At 43.3% G+C, this 24,695-nt stretch overlaps 1 protein-coding gene across 1 annotated transcript in view; it reads right to left on the bottom strand.

The window, feature by feature from the left end:
- adra1d (adrenoceptor alpha 1D) overlaps nucleotides 1-24,695 on the bottom strand; it is a 119,684-nt gene that overhangs the window by 73,048 nt on the left and 21,941 nt on the right. The window lies entirely within an intron of this gene.

The following is a 24,695-nucleotide window of genomic DNA, read 5'->3' as shown; positions in this document are numbered from 1 at the left end:
CAGGATGCTGGGATGTGCTGGCAGATGATAGATGACATTTGATACAGAAAAACATGATGTGAAACATCTTGAAGGGATGGAGGTATAAAGTTAAAGAAAAGGTACTTTTTTAAATGGGGGTGCACGGACACAGAGACATAGGAATCTAAGTGCACAAATAATTGAACAAGACTGAAAATGTGTTGCTGGTTAAAGCACAGCAGGTCAGGCAGCATCCAAGGAACAGGAAATTCGACGTTTCGGGCAAAAGCCCTGATGAAGGGCTTTTGCCCGAAATGTCGAATTTCCTGTTCCTTGGATGCTGCCTGACCTGCAGCGCTTTAACCAGCAACACATTTTCAGCTCTGATCTCCAGCATCTGCAGACCTCACTTTTTACTCGAAATAATTGAACAAGACAGGGATGATAGTGAAAGTTTTGAAGAAGGTGCTTGGAACATTATACACACAAAGAAGTTATGATGATCCTTCATAAAGTACTGATTTGGTGGGAGCTGGAATATTCTGTCCAATTTTGTCCACCATTAGGTCTACTAACTACCTGACAAATCTCTGAAAACTTGTACATTCAAATAAACCTGTTGGACTATAACCCAATGTTATGTAATTTTTAACATTGCTCACATCAGTCCAACACTGGCACTTTCACATAAGGTCAGAAGTGAGGATGTTCAAGATGACTGCACAATGTTCAGCACAATTTGCAACTTCTCAGATACTGAAGCAGTGTATATCCATACACAGCAAGACGTGGACAATATTCAGGCTAGGGCTGATGCATGGCAAGTAATATTCATGCCACACAAGTGCCAGGCAGTAACAGTGTCCAACAAAACTATTGTCACTTCACATACTGTGGTGTTCCCATCACTGAATGCCTCACTATGAACATTCTGCAGGTTACCATTGATGAGAAAGTGAACTGGACTGGCCACATAAATAATGTCTTCAAGAGCAGGTCTGAGGCGAGGAATACAGCGGTGAGTAATTGACCTCCTGCCTCTTCAAAGCCTGCCCACCATCTCCAAACCACATGTTGGGGGGGGGGGGGGTTAACAGCATACTCCCTCCTTGTCTCAATGAGTGCAACTCCAACCACACTCATGGAGTTTGACACCATCCAGGATAAAACAGTCCGCTTGCTTTGCACTCTGTCCTCCATCTTCAGCATTCACTTCCTTCATCATTAATGCAGCAGTGTGTACTATCTACAAGAATGCACTAGAGTAACTCATAAAAGACTCCTTTGACAGCATCTTGCAATTCTGTGACCATTGCCATCTGGAAGAATGAGGGCAGCAGATAAATGGGAACAGCATAACCTGCAAGGCCCCTCCCCTCCCCCTGCCAAACTCCACAGTATTCTGCTTTGGAAATATATTGCTGTTCAGTTGCTTAGTGTTGAGTCAAAATCTTGAAACTCTCTTTCTAACAGCACTCAAAATGTGCCTAGTCCCCATTGACTGCAACGGTTAAAGAAAACAGCTCACCACCACTTTCCCTAGAGCAATTAGGGATGGATAATAAATGCTACTGACACCCACATCCCTTAAACAGAAGAAAACAAAATTTGGTGTATCATACTTTGGAAAGGACCTGGGTTATACAGAAAGTGCAGAAAGGATTGAGAATGAGGCATTTAATCTAGATGGATTGATTAGAGAAGCTACTGTTGTTTTATTTAGGCAAGATTGGGAGGAGAATTGACAGATGTTCAAAACTATGAGGGGTTAAGATAGTGCAAATAGAGAGAAATTGTTCCCATGAGTGCAAGGGTTGAGATCCAGAAGATACTGGTGCAAGGTGATTGACAAAAGAATCCAAAGGTCCACATGAGGAAAATCCTCTTTCTGCAGCAAATGGTGAATGGACCTCCTGCATTTGTGGTGGAGGCACTGTCAATCCTGGCAGTTGAAAGTGAATTGGAGAAGGATCTGAACAGAGAGAAAAAATAATTACAAGGCTATAGGAAAAGGTAAACAGCCAAGTTCCCATTGCAGAGTGCAATGAAGTCCTCAATGGTCTGAATGGCCTTCCTCTGTGCTGCAACCAGTCTGTCGGGTAGTTCGTGTTTTGTAATTCTTCACACACCTTGCCTCACTTCAAGCTGTGTAAGCAACCGCTCCCTATTATAAGCCTCAAGTCGTGAAGGTTGTTTTGACATATGTATACTTTGTGGGAAATGGACGGAAAATCATGCGGAGTGTTCTGGAAATGCTCTGATTTCTGCCATCCATGAGAGAAGCTCCGTGCCTAAGCCACATGCTTGGTAAAGTAGATTGTACAAACTCTTTCCGTGCTACTATGAAATTACGCAACTGCAGTTGCCAGTTACATATAGTTCTTAGAGCTAAAGGGATCAAAGAGTATGGGGAGAAAATGGGAACAGGATACCAAGTTAGATGATCAGCCATAATCATTATTGAATGGAAGAACAGGCTTGAAGGGTGGGTCAAATGGCCTACTCCTGCTCCTATTTTCTGTTTACAATCCTTCAGTTGTGCACTAGTTAACATATCCATTGAAAATTCCATTTAGGACATTGATCATTTATAAGCACAGGCAATTATTGGGCAGGAATAAATCAGATGGTCTATCAAGTCGGCCTCAGACCATGAAGTTGAGGGGTTAATGACTAAACCCATCTTCCCTCCCTTTCACCCAATCTCTGGCTACAACCATCCCTGACCCCTTTTCTCAGCCATTGAATCATAGAATCCCTACAGATGGAAGCAGGCCATTCAGCCCATCAAGTCCACACTGAATCTCCAAAACGCATCCCATTCAGACCCACTTCTCTACCCTACCTCTGTAACCCTGCACTTCCTATTCCTAATCCATAGCTAGCCTGCACATTCCTGAGAAATATGGAGCCATTCCATCTAACCTGCACATCTTTGGAGTCCAGGAGGAAGTTGGAGCACCCAGAGGAAACCCATGCAGATTATGGGAAAATGTGCAAACTCCACACAGACAGTCATTCAAGACTGAACTCAAACGCAGGTATGGTGAGGCAGCAGTGCTAACCGCAGAGCCACCGTGCTGACCTATGTCATTTCCAAGGATAGGAAGAAGAAAGAGACAAAAGCTCAAGCCAACAAAGAAGTCTTAACATGAACATGTTAGCTCATGTGCTGTCAGAAAAGTAAATCTCCTGTAGGCAAGTTGCAAGTTATGCATAAATCACATCTGCACTCAGGTAATTAGCCTGAGTCACAGTTGAAAAGCTTTTTAATTTGAGACTTGTTTGATATTTATTGCAACAATTAATATCCACAATTAAGTGACCAAATATAGCAGCGGATGATGACTCACGATAATTTAGAATTTGCAGTCTGACTGGCCGTTCCAGACCAGTTGGCTCTCAATAATTGCCTAAATTGATGATTTTAGAACATCTGGCTTAAACAATGTCTCAGCCCAATCAGAAGTTACAAATGAATATCTGTGCTGAAATCACCATTTCACATGTAGCATCCACGATGAAAGTCAATTGGAAAAGTGTCCTTCGCTACTCAGCTGTTTTAACAAATGACAACACACTGGTCAATGCGAACAGTCACAGAACTTTCTGTTCTTGCTCAGAGACAGTGAGTTCAATCAATATTAGCATCTATCAATAATCAGAATCATGCTCTTGTGCTAATCAAGCACAAAAATACTCATATTCAAAAGTATCTCACTGGTTACAAAGCACATTGAAATACCTTGAGGCGGTGAAAGACACAATTCTTGATTTGTTCTGTAGAACACAGTGCAATTGTGCTTTGATTATTGCAATCTCAATGAAACTTTAGTAATTAAGGATGCACATTTACCCATTTATGTATGTTTTCTACATACAATAAATTCTAATTTCCATTTAATGACAGTTTTGGAAGTCTGTAAAATGCCTGAATGAAATGTGAGGTGCTTGTCCTTGAGTTTCCATTAAGCATCACTGGAAGAATGTGCAGAAACCCTCTCTTAGAGTTCTGGACATATTCCTTAAAATCACAACTTTAAATGAAACCACTTCAACTGAAAGATAAAAATAGAAATTGCTGGAAAAGATCAGCAGGTCTGGCATCACCTGTGGCGAGAAATCAGAGTTAACTTTTCGGGTTGAGTGACCCTTCCCAAGAACTGATGATAGCAAAGAAAATGTTGGTTTATTTGTAGAAGTTAGGACAAGGTAGGGGGAAAGAGTAGGGACTAAATGATAGGTGAGGATAGACTCCAAAGAGAGAGAAGAACAGTTGGACAAAAGAGTGGATAACGATTTGGGTAGGAGGGTGTTTAGTCCAAGTGACTGTGGGAGTCGCTGGGTTTATAGTGGATATTAGTGGCCAGTCTATCCCCAGAAATGGAAACAGATGTCAAGCAAGGGTGGAGTCAGGTTAGACCAGATGAAAGTGAGATCTGAGTGGAAATTGGAAGTGAAATCCATGAACTTTTTCAATTCCGGATAAGAGAGACAGGCAGTGCTGATGATACTGATTATATCGGAGAAAGAGTTGTGGGTAGGGGCCAGAACAGGACTGGATCAAGGAATGTTTCATGTACCTCATGAAGAGACAGGCGTAACTGGGGCCCACACACTTACCCATGGCCACCCCTCTGACCTGCAGAAAATGAAAGGGCTTAAAAGAGAAGTTGTTGAGGGGGAAGACTAGCTCAGCCAATCAGAAAAGGCTGGCAGTGGTGGGCACAGTTCAGGAAGAAGCAGAGAGACCCGAGACCATCCTAGTGGGAGATGGATGTGGAAAGGGATTGGAAAGGTTTATCAATTTTGCTTCCAATTTCCACTCCGGTCTTATCTTTGCTTGGTCCACCTCTGACTCCTCCCTTCCCTTTCTCGACATCTTTGTTTCCATTTCTGGGGATAGACTGACCACCAATATCTACTGCAAACCCACTGACTCCCACAGTTACCTGGACTATATATTGTTATACCCTGTTTCCTGAAAAGACTCCATGCCATTCTCCCAGTTCCTCCGTGCATATGTTCCGATGAGTTGAGAGTGTGGTGCTGGATAAGTACAGCAGGTCAGGCAGCATCCGAGGTGCAGGAAAATCAAAGTTTCAGGCAAAAACCCTTCATCAGGAAACCTGAAACATCGACTTTCCTGCTTCTCAGATGCTGCCTGACCTGCTGTACTTTTCCAGCACCACAGTCTCGACTCTAATCTCCAGTATCTGCAGTCCTCACCTTTGTCCATATGTTCTGATGAGGCCAACTTCGACAAGGGAGCCTCCGAAATGTCTACTTTCTTCCACAACTGAGGATTCCCCAGCACCATTGTCGACAGGGGGCTCAACTGGATCTGACCCATCTCCTGCACTTCTACCGTCACCTCCTCTCTTCCTTCCTGCAACAGTGATAGGGTCTCCCTTGTTCTTATCTATCATCCCAGTAGTATTCAAATCCAGAAGATCATCAGCTGCCGTTTCTGCCACCTCCAGCAGGATGCCACCACTAGAAAAATATTCCCCTTACCTTCCTTGTCAGCCTTCTGCAGGGACACCCTGGTCCAGTCTTCCTTCACTCCTAACACTCACCTCCCCAACAGTCTCATGGCATCTTCTGCTACAACAGCAGAAAATAAAACACCTGCCCGTTTACCTCCTCCCTCCTCAGTAGGGTCCTCAGTATCCAAGGACCCAACCACAGCTTCCAGGTTGAGCAGCACTGAGCAGTGCTCAGTGAAGCGTTTGATAAGGTTTCCCACTGTACACTATTGCAGAAAATATGGAGGCAAGGATGAAGGCTGATTTAGTGGTTTGGATCAGAAATTGGCTAGCTGAAAGAAGACAGAGGGTGGTGGTTGATGGGAAATGTTCATCCTGGAGTTTATTACTAGTGGTATACCGCAAGGATCTGTTTTGAGGCCACTGCTGCTTGTCATTTTTATAAATGACCTGAATGAGGGCAGAGAAGGATGGGTTAGTAAATTTGTGGATGACACTAAAGTTGGTGGAGTTGTGGACAGTGTGGAAGGATGTTGCAGGTTACAGAGGGACAAAGATCAGCCACAGAGCTGGGCTGAGAGGTAGCAAGTGGAGTTTAATGTGAAAAAGTGTGAGGTGATTCACTTTGGATGGAGCAACAGGAATAAAGAGTATTGGGCTCATGGTAAGATTCTTGGTAGTGTAGATGAGCAGAGAGATCTCAGTGCCCATGTATATAGATCCCTAAAAGTTGCTACCCAAGTTGATAGGGTTATTAAGAAAGCGTATGGTGTATTAGCTTTTATTGGTATTGGGATTGGGTTTAGAAGCTGGCCACACTTGGAGTTTTGTTCTGGTTGCCCCATTACAGGAAGGATGTGGAAGCTTTGGAAAGGGTGCAGAAGAAATTTACTAGGATGTTGCCTGGTATGGAGGGAAGGTCTTATGAGGAAAGTCTGAGGGATTGGAGGCTGTTTTCGTTGGAGAGAAGAAGGTTAAGAGGTGACTTAATGGAGGCATTCTAGATGATCAGAGGGTTAGATAGGGTGGACAGGGAAAGACGTTTTCCTCAGATAATGATAGCTAGCATGAGGGGTCATAGCTTTAAATGGAGGTGTGATAGATATCTGAGGTAGGCTATTTACTCAGAGAGTAGTAAGAGTGTGGAATGCCCTGTCTGCAACAGTAATGGACTCGCCAGCTTTAAGGGCATTTAAATGGTCATTGGATAAACATATTGATGATAATGGAATAATGTCAGCTAGATGGGCTCTAAATTAGTTTCACAGGTCGGTGCAACATCGAGGACTGAAGGGCCTGTACTGCGCTGTAATGTTCTATGTTCTACACTTTTTACAATCTAGTCTCTTGCATTCGCTGCTCACAATATGGTCTCATCTACATCGGAGAAATGAAGCATAGACTGGGGGACCGTTTCACAGAACACTTGTGTTCTGCCTGCAAAAAGGACCCTGAGCTTCCAGTTGCCTGCCACTTTAACACACCACCCTGTTCCCTGGCCAACATCTCTGCCTCAGGCTTGTTGAAGTGCTCCAGTGCAGCTCAGCGCAAACTGTAAGAACAACACCTCAATTTCCACCGGGGGACCCTGCAGCTTTCCAGACTCAATATCAAGTTAAATAACTTTAGGGCTTGAGTTCTCCCATGTTCTTACCCCAAGCCCCACAACCACATAGTCTGCTACAATATACCATCCATTGTTAGCCACTAACAGTTCCTAATAACAGCTATTCACCCTCCCAGCCAGATTGTTGTGCAAACCTTTGTCTATCTAACTGTTCTTCTCTCTCTTTGGGCTCTATTGTTTACTCCTTATCCCCTCCATCCCACCTTATCTTCTGCATATAAACTTACATTTTCCTAGCTACCATCAGTTCTGAGGAAGGGCCACTTGAGCCGAAATGTTAACTCTGATTACACTCCATAGTCCAAAGATGGGCAGGTTAAGTGAATTGGCTGTACTAAATTGCCCATAGCATTCAGGGATACATAGTTTAGGGGCATTAGTCTGGGGTAAATATAAGTTAGGGGGAAATGGGTCTGGGTGGGTTACTCTTTGGAGGGTTGGTGTAGATTTGTTGGGCCGAAGGGCCTGTTTCTACACGATAGGGATTCTGTGATTCTACAGATGCTGCCAGATCTGCTGAGCTTTTCCAGCAATTTCTATTTTTGTCTCTGATTTACAGCATCCACAATTCTTTTCATTGTTATCTTTAATTGAATCATAGATTCCCAATTGGAACTGCTGCTGAAACGAGAGTTAATGTTTTTCTGTACAATTCCTGCCTGGAAAAACTGATGCACAGTTTGGTGTAATACTATGTATTCCTAAATTTCTAATTTGTAGAATAATATAAACCACTAAAAATAAAATAAAACAGTTGTTCTGCACTTTATCAGAAAAGAAAGCATTAAACAATACAAATTGAAATGCTGTACATTCTTAAATGTCAACATTCATGAATAAAGTAATCTACAAAACAAAATAAATTTAGAAATATATAACAAATGCAATATCAGTATAACTATAAAATATTTGGTGTCTAGAAGGAGCTGCTGAAAGGGATCTCAGGACTTTGTAAGAAATGGAAACAGAAAGTGGTAGAAAATTCAATAGCTTGGATAGTATCTGTGGAGAGAAAAGCAGAGTCCAGTGCCAGTCAGAACTGAAAGCAGTCAGGAAATGGTGGTCTTTATGTTGATTGTGAGGGTGGGAGAAGGAGTTAGAGGTGTAAATGAAGACAGTACCCAGTACACAAGAGGAATCAGACAAAGGGATTGTGATACTATGCCAGGGAAGAAGAGAAGATGAATAGGTGAGAACAGGGATGATAGTAATAGAAAATGGCTTGGTTATTAGGGCAGGACAGGACCTGGGACTGCTCACACTCTGAAACTGTTAGACTCAATGTTGAGTCCTGAGGTCTATACAGAAGATGAGGTGTTGTTCCTCCAGCTTGCATTGACTTTGCTGGAACACTGAGGGAGGCCCAAGGCAGAAACATAGGAACAGGAGGAAGCTATTTGGCCCCTCGAGCCTGCCCATCCTTTCAATAAAATCATGGCTGATCTGTGGCATAACTCCATACGCCTGCCTTGGGCCACATCCCTTGATACCACTGCTTAATAAAAATTTAACATTGAATTAGCATTGAATGCCATTTGAGGAAGATAGTTTCAAATCTAAATTACCCCCTGCACGCAGCAAAGTTTTCTAACTTCTCTCCTGAATGATCTGGCCTTATTTCTGAAATTATGCCCCTTGATTATAGTGTCTAACAATTTTCCTACCACAGATGTCAGGCTAACTGGTCTGTAATTTTCTGATTTCCTTCTGTCACCATTGTTAAGGAGCAGAATGACATGAGCAACATTCCAATACAATGGTACATCTCCAGGGAACTCTGAAGGATCATGGTTAGGGGCATCAGCAATCTGCTCTCCTACCTCCTTTAGCTTTGTAGATGGAAACTATTAGACCCTGGGCATTTGCCACTCTTCAGTTCTACCAATTTCCTCATTGTTGATGATTTACTTGAGGCAATTTTACTTAGATCCTGTCCCTGAGCCTCTGTTCATTTCTTTGGGACTTCCAGCAAGCTATCTTACTTTGCTGCTGTGAATATTGACACGAAGTAACCATTCAGTATGCCTGCCATTACCACATGGACATTGACAATGTCCTCACTCTCAGCCTTCAGTGGGCCAAATGGACTCGCTTTCCCTTCATATTACGACAAAATTTCTTCTTAGTCTTTTATGACTCTTGCAAGTTTCCTTTCATAATCCTTTGTTCGCCACTTTTATAAGCTGCTTTTTGTAGCTCTTTGTTTGCTTTTGTATTTCTTCCATTCTGTGGGATCTGTACTGTTGGCATAGCAGCATGGTGTTGTTGAAGCAACAGGCATAAGAAGCTCAGGGTCTTTCCTATAGACAAATGTAAGTGTTCTGCAATGCAGTCTGCATTTCATCTCTCCAGTGTACAGGAGAGCAGAGTGTGAGCAAGGAATTCAGTAGGCGTTACACTCAGTAAGAGCAAGTAATTCGGTGTTTCACCTTGGGTAGCAAGGAGGTAAATGGGTAAGTGTTACAGCTTTTGCGATTGCATGGGAATGGTGCAGCATAGATGTGGGAAGGTGTTGGAAATGGAAGAGGAATACACCAAGTTATTCCAGATGGAACAGTCCTTGTGGAATGCCAACAAGGGAGGGGCATGTGTGTCTGGTGGTGGTATTTCACTGTGAGGTGGCAGAAATAATTGCTTCTGATTGTTTGGATGTGGAGGTGAGATGACAGTGAGGACATTGGGGACCTCACCCTTATTGTGGAAAGGTGGGGGGAGGACAGAAGTACTGGAAATGGGTTGAACATGGCTAAGGGCCGTGTCAACTATGGAATCCTTGGTTGAGGATGAAGGTGGACATCTCTGAGGACCCGCTGTGGGAGCTGGCACCATCAGAACAGGTGCGATGGAGATGGAGAAACTGGGAAGACGAGGTGGAGTCCTTACAGGAAGAGGGATGTGAAGATGTACAGCTAAGGTAACTGCGGTAGTCAGTGGGTTTGTAGTGGATATTGGTGGCCAGCCTACTCCCAGAAATGGAAACAGATGTGAAGGAGGGGAAGGGAGGAGTCAGATTTGGACCAGGTGAAGGTGATGGAAATTGGAAACGAAATTGATAAATTTTTCCAACTTTTGATGAGTGAGGGAAGCAGAACCAATAATGTTTTTGATGTACTGGAGAAAGAGCTGTGGGGAAGGGCCCAAGCAGGATGTGAATAAGGAACATTCCCTGTCGCCCACACAGATGGGCATACTGGGGAGCCTTGACAGTACACCTGGCCACAGCTTGGTCTGAAGACAATGGGAGGACTGAAAGGAGAAGCTATTTAACATGAGCTCAGTCAGCTGGAGGAAGGTGGTAGTGGATGGGGATAGTTCAGGCTTATTTTTTAAAGAATAAGTGGGGAGCCCTGACACCATCACTCAGAACTTTGTTGCCTGCTTACAGCAGGAATATAACTGAGGGGAAAGTGGAGCCAGCTGAAAGAGATGGATCTACAACAGGTGGAGCAGCCGGCTGAAGAAGCCCCCAGTTGGTGGCAACCCGAACCAGAGATTTTAAAGGTGAGAAAGGTGGGCGGGAAAGGGGGCAAGGAGAACGAGGGTGGGAGTGGAGAAGAAACAGAGTACTCTTCAGTGGTAGCATACTAATCCACTGGGGAAATGTCAGAAGGTGAATGTGTACGTGTCAGATGTGCACCCAAAGGACAGAAAGTCTCTTGCAATTCAACTATAACACCAATTGTAATGTTAAATAAGACCATAAGAAAAAAGTACAGGAGTAGGCCATTTGCCCCTTGTGCTGCTCCACCATTCAATAGGATCATGGCTGATCTGACATTCCTTACATCCAATTTCCTGCACTTTGTCCTAAACCCTTGATTCCCCTACTATGTAAATCAAAACAAATTTGACTGAGGTAATATTAAACAGAGAACTTAATGACAGAAATAGAAACACAGGAACAGGTGCAGATCATTTAACCACTGGATAATTCCACCACTCAATGAGAACAAGGCTGACAGGTGATTGAATCCGACATGGCAATTTCCTTTGAAACATTAAACAAATAGTTAATTATTGGATTTTTGATCAACAAAATCTGTCAAGCTCAGATTTAAAGCTAACAATTTTCATTTCTGGAGGAGAACTGCAATATCCTTCAGTGTTCCCATGCTCTCAGGGTAGAAGTGATTTATGGGGGAGAGGGAGGAAGAGGTTTTACAGTGACACTCCCCAGCCACAGTGCATTTAAAGGTCGAGAGCAGATACACTAAAGTGAGTGGCTAACCCACTTCCTTCCAGGTCATCTCGAAGCTCTTCCTCATATTATGGTGGGGGAGGGTGAAGACATCTATCAAGGCATACAAATTGCCAACTAAAGGACACTTAAAGACCTCAATTCACCTCAGCTGCTTATCATGTGGTGTACAGGGGAAGGGGGAGAACAAACAGACCTGCCATAGCGAGAACACGTAAATGAAAGAGATGTCTTCTGGGGAGTCAGTGGCATAATGGTAAAGTCACTGGACTAGTAATCCAGAACACCCAGGCTGACGCTCTGGAAATATGAGTTCAAATCTCAGCAGATGGTGAAATTTGTATTAAATTGAGCCCTGAAGAAGGGCTCATGCCCGAAACGTCGATTCTCCTGCTTCTTGGATGCTGCCTGACCTGCTGCGCTTTTCCAGCAACACATTATCAGCTCTGATCTCCAGCATCTGCAGTCCTCGCTTTCTCCCATTAAATTATAAACATCTGGCATTAAAAAACTAGTCAAATGGTAACCATGCAGTCACCAGTGATTGTCATGAAAGCTAAACTGGGTCATCGACCCAGAGGAATTAAGGATGGACAATAAAAGCTGACAGTAGTCAGTGATGTCCACATCCTATGAAGAAATAGAAAGGAGAGTCCTTCATGCTCATGAGGGCACACACAAAGTGGCACCCCTTCCTTATGTGACTCCTCATCCCAGTCTCCAAAACCCAATTCTTCAACACCTACTCCCTTGCTACAATCCCCAGTCCCTCTTGACCAAAGTCTGCAGGCTTACCTCAAAGGCTGGTATCAACGTTACTTTTTGATATTCCCTTCTATCCCAGCAGCAGCTATGGCTGTTTTCTATCATTGCCTGGACTGCTCAGCTGCCAGCTAAATAGATTAACCATCAATTCTTATGGGCGGGTCTTCCTGTCCCTCAGGTGGAAAGCCTCACCTTGGTGGCATCACTCCAAGAGTAAGTAGTAAGGTACAAATTCACATTTTGGTTGGGGGTGGGGGGTGTGGGGGAAGAGAGTGGGTGCAAGGTATTCACTCCCACACAGCAATTTTACTCCTGAAAGGCTTGGCTTTTATTTGAGACACTGTCACCCAGTAATACAATCTCCTACTATCGAAAATAGTTTCTAACTAGTTTAGCTGTTCCCATCTGGAAATCTTTGATCTTTAACCTTCTAAATTCCTAAAAGTACAGTACTAATTTCTGAAAAATCTTGCTCTTTAATCTTGGGCGCTCAGGTCACTTTTCGATAAATCCACACAGCCCTTCCTCCAAAGCAGTTATGGTGCTTGAGACTGCTCATAATAATCCAGTGTGTCTAACCAGGGCAGTGTCAAGCTGAAAAAATACTTCTAATCCTTTGTATTCTATTGGTCTAGATGTAAAGACCACATTTCATTACCTTTTCAATTATTTTCTGAATATGTTCACAAAATTTTAATGTTCTTGACCCTCCATCATAGTTAGCTTTTACAGTTTAGAAAGTATTTTGTTCTATTGTTAATAGGTCCAAAATAATCGACCTTTCATTTGGGTATTGTGAAATTTATTTGCCCAGTTTTGCCCATCCACTTTAAGTATTACTATCTCATTGCCATATTGTGTTCCTATCTGCAATGCTGCTTAACTTTGTGACATTGGCATTCTTGGATATGTGACTTTTCATCCTATTATCTAAGTTGTTACCAGGCAATTGGAAGCTTGAGTTCAAGCTTGCGATTTGAACAAAAGTACTCAGCAAAGTGACTACTCCATCTGCACCCTGCCACCACAGCATGGAGGTACAGTAAGATGCGTTCCACTTGGAAGGAGTGTTTGAGGAATGGACCAGGGTTTTGCAGAAGCAGTGGGTGAAACTAAACGTTGGGCTCAACAATGTCAGATTGTAACCTTGTCAGAAAAATTGTTAGAAAATCTCTTGCTGTTCTAATTTATCATGTCACCTGTTTCAACTCAAGCAGTATCATCAATGTTTGCACCTACTGTTTACTCTTTATTGAACTCATTTAGTTTTTTATTGTATTATGGTTATAAAAAAGAAATCTGGGTGTCACGATCAACAGTACTCAGTGCCTATCCCTGGTGGCTCTTGAAGTGGTGAAGCTTACTAACCAACTCAGAGGACAGTTAAATGTTGACCACATTAGTTAGTGACTGGATTTAGGTCGAGATGAGGTTGGAACAAGGATTGTAGATTTCTTTCCTCTCCCTGTGCATTAGGACCCTTATCAGGAATGTCGTGGTTTTAAAATTCCCATCCTTGTGGACAAATCAGTCCATTGCCCACTTGTCCCATCCACATCCCCATAAAATTATTTTGGTGGTGTCAAAGTGCATTACCTTCAAATTCTCTGCACAGACACTAGTTATCATACAGATTGCTGCCAGGACGTAATTCTTAGAATCACAGAACTATTACCATTTGGCCCTATTGTCTCTACACTGGCTCTCCAAATGAGCAGTAAGGGAGTGAACATTGCCAACAAGTCTCTCAGAATTTAGCATTTCTCCAAACCTGACCTTCTGCACTTTCCTGAATTTATTTGTTAGACCTTTGATGCCTCAGACTTCAAGACACGAGTCCTGGAATAAGCTCCTTAAACCTTTTCATCTCCCTTCCTCTCTCACACTCTACTTAAAGTGGAGTCATACGGAACAAAAACAGACCCTTCGGTCCAACCAATCCATGCCAAACATAATCTCTAACTGCCTGCTCCTGGCCCAATCATTCTCACCCTTTCCCATTCATGTACTTATTGAAATCCCTTACAAATGTCGTAATTGTACCCACATCCACCATTCTGTCAGGAAGCTCATTCCACACACGAACAACCCTCTGTGTAAAAAATTTAACCCTCATATCTTTTTAAAATCTTTTTTCTCTCACCTTAAAAACATGTCCCCAGTCTTGAAATCCCCCACCCTTGGGAAAAGACAACCACCATTAATTCTGTCTATACCTCTCATTATTTTACAAACTTCTATCAGGTTGCCTCTCAGCTTCCTACACTCCAATGAAGAAAGTACCAGTCTATCCAGCCTTTCCTTATATCTCAAGCCTTCCAGACCAGGGAACGTATTGGTAAATCTCTTCTGAACCTTCTCCTGCTTGATAATATCCTTCCTATAAGTGGGTGACCAGAAATGGACACAGTATTTCAGAAGAGGCCTCACCAATGTCCTGTACAACTTCAACATAACTTCCCAAACTAAACTCTAATCACCGTCTGATTTCCCAGTTTTCTTTGATTTTCTTTCTTTTGCGAAGCATCTCATGACAATTTATATTGTTGAAGGTACATGAAGTTGCTGAAATATTTTCCTTTGATGCCAATCTAACAGCTTCACATATACTTGATGCCAGTTTCTTATCTTCAGATTTTTAAAGTTAAATGTACATTATTAAACAGCTATTATGGGTTTGGCTTTCATGTTCTCTGCATTATTAATTGAGATCTTAAATTGACGATGCACGAGTATATCTCTATTACACTGTAACAAAACTAATTCAGTAGAACCCAGTCCAACAGTCCTATTAGTACACTGATAACATTTAGGGAAATCAAACATCTGGATAACTACTTTTTAGGACTGAGGCAGAAAGTAATTCTCAAGGTATTTGCAATTCAAAATTAGGAAGATAAACCAACCTATTAAGAAGAATTCTGACAATTCTGCCTGGTTTGGAGTATTTTAACTATGAAGAGAAGCTCAGCTGTTTTCTTCAGAACAGGGAAGGCTGAGGGACACTAAATGAAGTACAGCCAGTTCTTTTATAATGTGTGGTTGCGTTCTTGTGTAATCCTGCGTGATAGAAAAATTTAGAAACAGCGCTTGAATGGTTGGCACTGTAATCACGTTACAGCCAATGCTGTTTTAAAGTTTATGCTTTAGAATCAGCATGTTTTGAGAAGATTTGTAGCTCAGGTTGAGGTTCTGGATGTAGGTTTGCTCGCTGAGCTGGAAGGTCCATTTCCAGATGTTTCGTCACCCTATTAGGAAACATCTTCAATGGGCCTCTGGGCAAAGCGCTGCTGATAATTCCTGCTTTCTATTTATATGTGTGGGTTTCTTTGTGTTGGTCACAGGAGATGACATCACTAACCTAAAGAAACCCAAACATATAAATAGAAAGCAGGAATTATCAGCGGTGCTTTGCCCAGAGGCCCACTGAAGATGTTACCTAGTAAGGTGACGAAACGTCTCGAAATGAACCTTTAGAATCAGCGTCCCCAATTAGTCAATCATGTTACAGAGAATTCACATTGATGAAATGCACGTGATAACAGAATGATCTGTATATAAGATTTATGAGGGACAATGACAGGGTAGAAAGTAAACAGCTACTCTCTGTAATGTAAGGGTCAAAATGAGTGAGGGATAGTTTTAAGGTGAAGGCAGAAGATTCAGAGGACATTTGAAGAAGATACTTTATTTTACACAAAGTGATGGGTAACTGGAATGCACTGCCCGGGGAGGGTAGTACTGCTGGGAAGCTTCAGAACATTTAAAAGGTACTTGAGTAAGCATTTGAACTGTCATACAAAGCTATGGGCCAAGTGCTGGAAAGTGAAATTAGTGTAGATAGGTTGGAGCAGAATTGCTGGGCTGAAGGGAGTCTTCTCTACCATATGGTTCTATAACACTGACAAAATTAAGGGAAAGATGAGTTACTGGCAATTCAACAACAGTCAATGCACGATTCCAAACCAACTACATCCATGGTTTGTTCAGAATCTTCTAAGGACACAGTAATTGGTTCCAGTTGTACTCTTGGTGCCGAGATAGTTTCCATTGACCTTGCTGCATTAATTTCTGCACAATTATGCTGTGAACTGAATGTTTAACATTTGCAAACAAAAAAAAAGTCTTGCAGCTCTTGATTACAAAGGCTAATCAGTCTGACTGGAATTCACCGTTCACTTGATGATCGGCTGCACTTTGACCACAGCAAAATTCACTTAACAATTAGGCACCAACTGTGAAAGCTGAAGTTATAATTGTTTCTTGTCTTCCTAATGTCTTCACGACTCACATTCCGAGAGAGTTATAGGGAAGCCCCAACAGGTCTTTTTGTGGAGATTGCAATATTTCCATTTGCTTTATGCAATCAATCACGGAATAGCATATTTTGCAATTTGAATGCAAATGCGCTGCAGTTGAATTTTAGAGGACAGAGTGAGACCACTGGAGGTAAAATCCCCAGTGTGTTAGTGGCAATCACAGAGCCAATTAACGTAAGTAGTGATGGAGCATGGCTGTTATAGCAGAACTTAACAGCAAGCAATCTATTATACAGAAAAGCACCAATTTATTTAAAGTTTATAGATACACCACAGCAAACTATCAACAGAGACTATTTGGAATGAAACTCTATGAACTCATGAATAAAACTGCTTCTCCTGATAAAAGCAAAGACACAGTAAATGGAAGATAGTTACATGATATCCATATACTCAACCTCAGTCACTTGTGTTGTACATGTAGTTGAACCAAATCTTCACGTGAGCATTGGGTAAGTTTACTGTGTCCAGCTGCTTGTAGTGAAATGGTTTCACAGGACCTACTATGAGAGAGGAAAACCACTTCCTCGTCTAACTAGAAGATGCTCTTGGATTGAACAAGAAATAGTTTATTGAATGTTAACAACTGGCTACAGATTAGAGACACATTATTCCAGAGACTGCATGGAGGACCTGGATGCCAGGTCTTATTTCTCAGATTGTAAGCTGTTTTCCCACAAATCCACACAATATCATTGCAATGGATAGTGCTTAAGGAACTCCTAACTGTTAACCCTTTAAAATCCTTATATAAGGAGATACAGTATTGCATTCTCCAGGTCTGGAGGGCTTCACCCAATCACCACCAGTCTGGTCAACAATACTGTTGTGACTCTATGCAGCCCAGACTCACACTCTGAATGGGATTTCATATTCCCCCATCCCCACCTCCACCTCCAGCCGCTCCACCACAGCTACAGGATGCAGGGGGCTTTCGATTGGGCAGTTGAGTGTGGGTTGGGAATGCCACCACTTTCCCAATCAGCTCAGGTCTGGCTGGGTCAACAACAGCCATCCTTCTCAAAGAAAACCTGAGGCTCTGAAATAGTCAGCTAAGGGCCTTAACCCAGCAACACGGGTGGGGTTCTCCATCCAGACAGACCCAGCCCCACTAAGAGCTCACCTAAAGGGCTCCCTCATTCTAGGGAACTCTCTCTTTGAGGAACCTAGCGAAAGGGGTGGGGGTGGGGGGAGGGGGGAGAGCACTAAAATCATTGTCTGACCTCACTTCCCATCTGTCTCACACTTACCTTTATCTGGGACTCCATAGGTCAATCCCATCTCCAGACCCTTGTGTGGTAACAGCTGGGACTACCACTCTCAGTGGTGATGCCAGTCCAGAAGAGCTGCCTGCTCCCAGCTCAGGGGGAAACTGCTGTTCTACTTGAGGCCATGTTTGTGTGTGTGTGCGTGTGTGTGTGTGTCTGAGAGGAGGGCAGTGGGTGGCATCCTGGTGCCGGCCAGCTCAGTGTCTGAGTAGCCAGGCCTTCCAGAGATGCTCAGACCAGCAACGTACTCATTAAGTTTCACTTAACGGTGACCTTTATGCAAATCTGTTGCAGTTGATTCACCGTTCCATGAAACAATTTAGAGCCATTTTTAATATTTCATTTCTCACCTTCTGAGGAGGTGCCTCACCTTCAATTGCAATGGTTGCCATAAATTTGGGAGAAGCGAAACAGATGGAGGCCAAGTGGGCTTTCTACTAAAGCTAGCCAAGGTCGTGACAGCTAATCAAAAAGTCCATTCAAGGGAACTCCTAACATATATATGTGCAGAAAAAGGAGATCATCACACTCATGATAGGACCATCCTGTTGTGTAGGCTATGCCATCATGGAGTGATGAATGTTAGTTACACTGTTACACTGAAATATTGGTGTCAGGGTGAAAGTTCACTGTGGATTCTCTTCTTGGAAGTGCTCTAACATTATTCATCCTCCCTATAAGATTAAAAGGATTAAAAAGTTGGATTTGGTCCATTACAGTAAACGCTTTCACCTAATCTGCAAAAGAAACAAGGCTCAATAAGCCAAATGAATTTTCCTTCTTGCATAACATGAGACTGTGCCAATATATATACACACAATGAACAGGATTATAACTGTAGTGTCAGGCTCTCTGTCATTAAGTTTTTATTTAACTCTTTCATGGGATGTGGGCATCACTGGTAACGCTGGTATTTGTTGCCCATCCTTAATGCCTTTAACTGCATGGCTTGCTAAACCAGTTCAGAGGGCAATGAAGAGCCAGTAACATTGCTTTGGGTCTGAAGTCACATAAAGGCAAGCTTGATAAGGATGACAGATTTCCCTTCCTAAAGTGAAGTTGTCAACCAGTTAAGCTTTTAGAAAAAAAACGATGTTAATTATGATTAGCATCGTCAAAAGTCTGATCAGTTCTGCTATAATGTGCATTACTTCAACGCGAATTGGCTATAACGTGATAGATGAATTTAGACCATTACTTATAGAATGTGAACTTTCCTCAGCTGTATTGGTTCTAACACAATTCCAGCTTCATTAGTTTAAATAGTGATGCTATTATGCAATTTTCTTATATTGTGGGGTCGAACGGGAATGGAACTATCGTGTTATGTCAGAACCGACTATAGCCAATTCTCGACTTATTAATTAACTTGAAATACCAGCAGCCGTGACAGTGGGAATTGAATAATACTATCTGATATTTTGCCGAGGTCTCTGGATTACTAATCTAGTGTCATTACTGTGACACCACAATCTCCTCTCAGATCAGCAAGAGTACCTCACTGACTGCGAACAAACTGTTGATGTCATTATGATTTTGCTGTATCTATCAGAGGGAAAATTTTATAAGCTATTATTAAAGAAGTTGAGAAGGGCATTGAGAAAACTTCAAGATAATCAGGGCAGAGACATCATGATTTGGTGAAAGGGAAGTCATGTTTAATCAATCTATTTGGGTCCTTTGAAGACAACAGCGAACCCCGTGCATCAACTCCAAATCTGGCATCCATCCAAAACTAGAAATATTGCCCAGCTATGTCCTGTACTCAGAAAACAGGATTAATTCAACCCAGCAATTACTGCCCTGTCCGTATATTCTCAATTGCCAGTAAAGTCATGGAAGGGGTCATCTACAGTGCTATCAAGCAGCACCCTGTCAACAATAACCCACTCAGTGATGCCCAGTTTGGGTTCCGCCAGGGCCACTCAGCTCCTGACCTCATTACAGCCTTGGTTCAAACAGGGACAGAAGAGCTGAATTTCAGAGGTGAGGTGAGTCCTTGACATCAGGACTGTATTTATTAAGGGTGGCATCAGGGAGCCCTAGCAAAACTTAAGTTGTGGGTTTCGAGGAGTCTGCTGGTCAAAAACATATCTAGCACAACGGCTCACCTTATAGTGAGAGACTGAGCAGTTTAGACATGTATTCACTTTAAAGGAGTTTAAAGGATGAGAGGAAGTCCAATTGAGGTGTACAAGAGCTAGAAGCCATTGATCAAGTAAACGAACAGTGGGTGTTTCCCATCATGGGGCAATCCCCATAATGAGAGATCATTGTTTTCAGCTGTAGGATAGCAGACTTAAAACAGATGAGGAGGAATTGTTTCTCTCTAAAGGTTGTGGGTCTGTGGAATTCACTCACCAAATCATACTATCTGCCCTGATTATCTTGAAGTTTTCTCAGTGCCCTTCTCAACTTCTGTGAATACTGGGACACTAAATAAATTTGAGGAGGAGAGAGATATATTTTATTTAGAAATGGACTAAAGAGTTATGGGAAGTGGGTAGGAAAGTGGAGTTGAGGCAGAGATGAGTTCAGCCATGCTTGTATTAGGTGTGGGAGTAGACTCAAAGTCCGGAACTGCCTACTTCTGCTTCTAGTTCTTGTTTTCTTATGTGACGTAAGTGGTTGTGGTTGTCAGAGGTCAGTCATCTCAGCTGGAGGACATCTCTGCAGGAGTTCCTCAGCATAGTGTTCCAAGTCCGACAATCTTCAGTTGCTTCATTAATGATCTTTAATCCATCATCAAGCAGCGGTGGGGATGTTACTGCTGAAGGCACAGCTTGCGACTGCTCAGGTGCTGAAATACCCCATGTCCATATGCAGCAAGACCTGGACAACTTCCAGGTTTAGAATGACAAATGGCAAGTAACATTCGCAGTACACAAGTGCCAGGCAACGACTGTCTCCAACAGGAGACAGTCTAACCATCATCCCATGACATTCAATGACATTATTATCACTTAATTATCCAGTCAATACACTAGCTATATCATAAAAACATTGAAATGTTACAGTGCATGACACCATTCGGCCCATCAAGCTTGCACTAGCTCTTCAAAAGAGTGTCATTAACTAGTGCCAATCTCCTGCCTTTGTTGTGGTTAGTAGCACCTTTTAGGATTAACCAGGAGATGCAGAGAATTCATCAAGATGATAAGCCTTTCCTTGCAAACAAAAGCCGTTGCCATCACAGAAGTCAACCCTGAAAGCCCCGGACAGCGAGAGTACTCTAATGTTTATGTTGCTCTAAAAGCTATGCCCTATCCCTGTTATATTAGCATAATCACTCGCACTTAACCCTACATTATGTCCCCTTAACCAATCAGATTCTGCCCCAATTGTCTTCTGGATTGCTGCAGACCATCACGTTGTGCCGTGGTCATCTTTCTTTACCTTTTGTCACCTGACAGGCTGCAGACTGGATCTGGTGTTGTGCAACAATCTGGATTTGATCAGGGACCTCGAAGTAAAGGAGCCATTAAGAAGTACTGACCATAATATGATAAGTTTTAAGCTGCAATTTGAGAGGGAGAAGGGAGAATCAGAAGTGTCAGTATTGCAGTTGAACAAAGGGATCTATAGAGCTATGAGGGAGGAGCTGGTCAAAGTTCAATGGTTCAATACCCTAGCAGGGATGACTGTGAAACAACAATGGCAGATATTTCTGGATATAATGCAGAAGGTGCAGGATCAGTTCATTCCAAAGAGGAAGAAAGATCCTAAGGGGAGGCAGGGGCGGCCATGGCTGATGAGGGAAGTTAAGGATTGTATAAAGAAATGAAGTATAACATAGCAAAGATGAGTGGGAAGCCGGAGGACTGGGAAACTTTTAAAGAGCAACAGAGAATAACTAAAAAGGCAATACATGGAGAAAAAATGAGGTACGAAGGCAAACTGGCCAAAATTATAATGGAGGATAGTAAAAGCTTTTTTAGGTATGTGAAAAGGAAAAAAAATGGTTAAGACTTAAATTGGACCCTTGAAGACAGAAATTGGTGAATTTATTATGGCGAATAAGGAAATGGCAGAAGAGTTGAATAGATACTTTGGATCTGTCTTCACTGGGGAAGACACAAACAATTTTCCAGATGTAATAGTGGCTGAAGGACCTAGGGTAATGAATGACCTGAAGAAATTTATATCAGACAGGAAATGGTGTTGGATAGACTGTTAGGTCTGAAGGTAAAAACAATGACTGCAGATGCTGGAAACCAGATTCTGGATTAGTGGTGCTGGAAGAGCACAGCAGTTCAGGCGGCATCTGAGAAGCAGTAAAATTGACGTTTCGGGCAAAAGCCCTTCATCAGGAATAAAAGCAGAGAGCCTGAAGTGTGGAGAGATAAGCTAGAGGAGGGTGGGGGTGGTAAGAAAGTAGCACAGAGTACAATAGGCGAGTGGAGGAGGGGCTGAAGATGATAGGTCAGGGAGGAGGGTGGAGTGGATAGGTGGAAAAGAAGATAGGCAGGTAGGACAAGTCCAGACAAGTCATGGGGAAGTGCTGAGCTGGAAGTTTGGAACTAGGGTGAGGTGGGAGAAGGAGAAATGAGGAAACTGTTGAAGTCCACATTGATGCCCTGGGTTGAAGTGTTCCAAGGCGGAAGATGAGGCATTCTTCCTCCAGGCATCTGGTGGTGAGGGAGCGGCGATGAAGGAGGCCCAGGACCTCCATATCCTCGGCAGAGTGGGAGGGGGAGTTGAAGTGTTGGGCCACAGGGTGGTCTGGTTGATTGGTGCGGGTGTCCCGGAGATGTTCCCTAAAGCGCTCTGCTAGGAGGCGTCCAGCCTCCCCAATGTAGAGGAGACCGCATTGGGAGCAACGGATGCAATAAATGATATTAGTGGATTTGCAGGTAAAACCTTGATGGATGTGGAAGGCTCCTTTCGGGCCTTGGATAGAGGTGAGGGAGGAGGTGTGGGCCCAGGTTTTGCAATTCCTGTGGTGGCAGGGGAAGGTGCCAGGATGGGAGGGTGGGTTGTAGGCGGGGCGTGGACCTGACCAGGTAGTCACGGAGGGAACGGTCTTTGCGGAAGGCGGAAAGGGGTGGGGAGGGAAATATATCCCTGGTGGTGGGGTCCGTTTGGCGGTGACGGAAATATTGGCAAACGATTGGGTTTATGCGAAGGTTGGTAGGGTGGAAGATGAGCACCAGGGGCATTCTGTCCTTGTTACGGTTGGAGGGGTGTGGTCTGAGGGCGGAGGTGCAGGATGTGGACAAGATGCGTTGGAGGGCATCTTTAACCACGTGGGAAGGGAAATTGCTGGTGCCCATACGTGTGCCCATGGCTATCTCTTTGGTCTGGAGGAAGTGGGAGGATTTGAATGAGAAATTGTTAAGGGTGAGGGCCAGTTCGGCTAAACGAATGAGAATGTCGGTGGAAGGGTACTGTTGGGGACGTTGGGAGAGGAAAACACGGAGGGCTTGGAGGCCCTGGTCATGGTGGATGGAGATGTAGAGGGATTGGATATCCATGGCGAGGATGAGGCGTTGGGGGCGGGGGAAATGGAAGTCTTGGAGGAGGTGGAGGGCGTGGGTGGTGTATTGAACGTATGTGGGGAGTTCTTCGACTAGGTGGGATAGGATAGTGTTGAGGTAGGTAGAGATGAGTTCAGTGGGGCAGGAGCATGCTGAGACAATGGGTCGGCCAGGGTGGTCAGGCTTGTGGATCTTGGGAAGGGGGTAGAACTGGGCAGTGCAGGGTTCCCGGAGTATTAGGTTGGAAGCGGAGGGTGGGAGATCTCCTGAGGTGAAGGCTGATAAGTCCCTGGGACCTGATGGTCTGCATTCCAGGGTACTAAAGGGAGTGGCTCTAGAAATCGTGGACAGATTGGTAATCATTTTCCAATGTTCTATCGATTCAGGATCAGTTCCTGCAGATTGGAGGGTGTCTAATTTTGTCCCACCTTTCAAGAAGGAAGGGAGAGAGAAAACAGGGAATTATAGACTGATTAGTCTGATGTCAGTAGTGGGAAAGATACTGCAGTCAATTATAAAAGATGAAATTACGACTCATTTGGATAGCTGTAACAGGATAGGTCAGAGTCAGTATGGATTTACAAAGGGGAAATTGTGCTTGGCTAATCTTCTGGAATGTTTTGAGGATATAACTATGAAGATGGACAAGGGAGAGCCAGTGGATGTAGTGTACCTGGACTTTCAGAAACCTTTTGATCAGGTCCCACATAGGAGATTAATGAGCAAAGTTAGGGCACATGGTATTGGGGAAAGGTACTGACTTGGACTGCAAATTGGCTGTCTGACAGGAAGCAAAGAGTAGTGACAAATGGGTCCATTTTGGAATGGCAGGCAGTGATCAGTGGGGTACCACAAGGTTCAGTGCTGGTACTGCAGCTGTTTACAATATGCATTAATGATATAGATGAAGGCATGAAAAGTAATATTAGCAAATTTGCTGATGACACAAAGCTGGGTGGCAGAGTAAAATGTGAGGAGGATGTTATGAGAATACAGGGTTACTTGAACAGGCTAGATGAATGGACGGATGCATGGCAGATGCAGTTTAATGTGGATAAATGTGTGATTATCCACTTTGGTGGCAAGAACAGGAAGGCAGATTACTATCTAAATAGAGTCAAGTTAGGTAAAGGGGAAGTACAACCAGATCTAGGTGTTCTTGTACATCAGTCAATGAAAGCAAGCATGCAGGTACAGCAGGCAGTGAAGAAATCTAATGGCATGCTGGCCTTCATAACAAGAGGAATTGAGTATAGGAGCAAAAAGGTCCTTCTGCAGCTGTACAGGGCCCTGGTGAGACTGCACCTGGAGTACTGTGTGCAATTTTGATGTCCAGATTTGAGGAAGGACATTCTGGTATTGAGGGAGAGCAGCATAGGTTCACAACGTCAATTTCCAGAATGGCAGGACTATCATATATTGAAAGATTGGAGTGACTGGGCTTATATACACTTGTGTTTAGAAGGATAAGCGGGGATCTGATTGAGATGTATAAGATTATTAAAGGGTTGGACACTCTGGAGGCAGGAAACATGTTTCTGCTGATGGGTGAGTGCCGAACCAGAGGACACAGTTTAAAAATAAGGGGTAG

Source organism: Hemiscyllium ocellatum, chromosome 1 (genome assembly GCF_020745735.1).
Source record: "Hemiscyllium ocellatum isolate sHemOce1 chromosome 1, sHemOce1.pat.X.cur, whole genome shotgun sequence".
Lineage (NCBI taxonomy): Eukaryota > Metazoa > Chordata > Chondrichthyes > Orectolobiformes > Hemiscylliidae > Hemiscyllium > Hemiscyllium ocellatum.
Note: the sequence above shows the minus strand (reverse complement) of the source record. Positions and strands in the feature narration are given on the sequence as shown.